We start from the raw sequence: 3,551 nt of genomic DNA, 5'->3' as shown, positions 1-3,551 counted from the left end.
ACTCGATGTAATAAGTGTGTGATTGCTACTCTGTTATAAATCCTTCAAGTACTGTATGGTGTCAGCATTACTGATCCAGGGATGACACCGGAGCACAGAGATCAGACTGGTTGAGGTCTGGTCTCTACAAGATGGTATCAGAGCACACACTGACTGTAGGACACGACCACTAAGCTAAAAGCCCTAGATCTCTACTCACTCTTCTCATTCTGACTCCTCATCTTTTCCTACTCTTTTAGGATGGAGGATGCAAGGAACAAGTTCACGCAACCGGATGAAGATACACCCTTTGGACGTCACCTGAAGGAAGTCACTAGATATCTGAACATCGGAGTACCAAGCTTCACCGGAACCTACAACGCCACTTTACCTGAAGAGGAGCGCTGGATGATTCAAGTTCAAGTCCCAGGAAGGACGTTCATGCCAGTCACCGAGCCCATAGAGTTTTCCTTTGATGCACCAACCTGGAGTCTAGGAAAGAGCATGGCAGCTCACATCACCATGGGACGTATTGGAAAAGTTTACCGCAATGATCTCAAGGATACTATTTACCAGATTTGTGGGCGCCGAGATGAGCACTGGGAGATGATCAACACCAAGAAGGATAGATCCATTGCAGCTTTTATCCAGGACTTGAATCAGCACATTCGACGTCAGGAGAACCAGATGTGCACAGACATGATAGATCTGAAGAAGGCAAGAACAAGAATCAATGAACTGGAGGAAGAACTCAAGGATACACGTGAAGATTATGAAGAGGAAATCGAAGTACTAGTGGAGAAGAATGACGACCTGATCAAGAAGATCAGAATATTCATGGGAGGCCCTACACCAGTAGAAGAAGACGAAGAACCCAAGGAGATTCGCCCGGAAGACTACATCATCATCGACGACACCGACTCGGATCCAGATGATAGCGATGATGACTATGTTGATGAAGCTGGAGCAGATATTATGGAGTCTGCAACCGAAGAATATTTCTAGTAGACCACCCAACATGTAGTAGTAGTCCACCATGTAAATATAGTAGTCCGAGCACTTTTGTGATAGTTAGACCGATTGTGTGCCCTTGTTTGATTGAATGAAGTGAATTGTTTGCTTTTGCCTCATGTGCATAAGGGTAGTGTTTCTCTTTAGACCCCTCTCTATTCTTAAATCTCATCTTTTCTAAACCCATCAGATGCCTCCGAGACGTGACCCCGGATTTACCTTCCTACCGGAGCTCACTCAGTTGATCCAGCAGCAGAATACGTTGATGCAGTTGCTAGTCCAGAATCAGAATCAGGGGAACAACAACAACAACCCACCACCACCACCACCTGTTGACCACTTAGCCCGTTTTCTTAGGCTGAACCCGCCAGTGTTTTCCAGTAGTACCGAGCCTATAGTAGCAGATGATTGGCTCCGCAAGACAGAAAGGGAGTTGACCACAGCAGGATGCACATATGCGGAAAAGGTGAAGTTTGCCGCACATCAGCTTGACGGACCCGCAGCATCATGGTGGGAGAATTTCACAGCCACGTTCCCTATCGACACTGTCACATGGGACCAGTTCCAGCAGGCTTTCCGTACTGCCCATGTTTCAGCAGGAGCTATGGCCATGAAGAAGCGTGAGTTTTGCAACTTGCGCCAAGGAGGGCGGACAGTTGGCCAGTATGTGGAGGACTTTAGTAAGGTAGCACATTATTCCCCAGATGACGTTGCTACAGATGCAGCTAAGCAGGAGAAGTTTCTGGAAGGACTGAATTATGAGTTGAGCATGCAGTTGATGGTAGCAACCTTCAACAACTACCAGGAGTTGGTAGATCGTGCTCTTATGATTGAAGGGAAGCAGCAGCAAATTGAGAACCACAAGAGGAAGTATGGACAAGGGAAGTACAATTCTGGAGCTCAGCAGAAGCCATGTTTTACCCCTAGACCGGGAGGACCTTTTCAGCATACCCATGGGGGAGGAAGCTCGCACAATCATAATGGCCCCAAGAATGGTAATGGGAATGGAGGAAGCAATGGCCAGAACCGTACCAACCCATCAACCCCAGCCAAGAGAGACCTGAGCCAAGTCACTTGCTTTAAGTGCCAGAAGACCGGACATTACGCTAATGAATGTCCTGAAGCCCAGAATGGAAATGGCAATGGAAGCTCTGGGAAGAAGCCGAACCCTTTCAACAGGGGACAGGTGAGCCACGTTAATGTGGAGGAGGTTGAAGCCCAGCCCGATGTAGTAATAGGTAAGTTTTTGTTTAAGTCATTTACTGCACTCGTTCTTTTTGATACTGGTGCATCGCATTCATACATCTCAAGGGGATTTGTGGATAAGTATAAACTGCCAACCCAAGCCCTTAGGTCACCCATGTTAGTAACCTTGCCTGGAGCAAAGTATATGGCTAGTCTATGGTGTGATCGATTACCATTAAGGATTGGTAACTATGTATTTCCCTCGTACCTAATAGTATTGGAATCTCAAGGATTGGATGTGATAGTAGGCATGGATTGGTTATCAAAGTATGAAGGGAACATTGAATGCGCCAGTAAGTCAATTTTGCTTACAACGCCAGAAGGAAGAAGGATCAAGTATGTATCCCGGCATGTGCCGAAGAGGACTCAAGTAAATTGCTTAACGGGAGTTGTGCAGGAGGAAGTACCAGTAGTGAAGGATTTCCCTGATGTGTTTCCAGAGGAGTTGCCAGGCATGCCACCGGATAGAGATATTGAGTTCTTGATTGAGCTTTTCCCAGGCACAGGGCCAATATCTAAGAGACCATATAGGATGCCCGCAAAGGATTTGGAGGAAATTAAGAAGCAGATTAAGGAGTTACTGGATAAAGGTTATATTCGCCCAAGTTCTTCACCTTGGGGATCGCCAGTACTTTTAGTGGAGAAGAAGGATGGATCATTAAGGATGGTTGTTGATTATCGAGGATTGAATGAAGTAACCATCAAGAACAAGTACCTACTACCGATGATTAATGATTTGTTTGATCGATTGCAAGGAGCTAAGGTATTTTCCAAGATCGATCTGTGATTAGGATACCATCAGTTGAAGATTCGAGAACATGATATACCTAAGACGGCTTTTACCACCAGGTATGGGCTGTATGAGTATACCGTTATGTCATTTGGTCTGACTAACGCACCTGCCTATTTTATGAACATGATGAACAAAGTATTTATGGAGTTTTTGGATAAGTTCGTCGTAGTGTTCATTGATGATATCCTGGTTTACTCGAAGAATGAAGAGGAGCATAAGGAGCATTTGCGTTTGGTACTTGGAAAGCTCAGAGAACATTAGCTATATGCCAAGTTTAGCAAATGTGAATTTTGGTTGAAGGAAGTTGGATTCCTTGGACACGTTATATCCGGAGAAGGTATAGTAGTAGATCCCACCAAGGTTGACACTGTAACAAATTGGGAAGCCCCAACAACAGTTGGAGAGATCCGGAGTTTTCTGGGACTCGCAGGATACTACCGGAGATTTGTTGAAAATTTCTCGAAGATTGCGAAGCCTATGACGGAGTTGTTGAAGAAGGATACCAAGTTCAAATGGATCGAGG

The sequence above is a fragment of the Triticum urartu genome, chromosome 3A, assembly GCF_056163025.1.
Source record: "Triticum urartu cultivar PI428250 chromosome 3A, HENAU_Tu73, whole genome shotgun sequence".
Lineage (NCBI taxonomy): Eukaryota > Viridiplantae > Streptophyta > Magnoliopsida > Poales > Poaceae > Triticum > Triticum urartu.
This window is presented reverse-complemented; position numbering follows the sequence as displayed.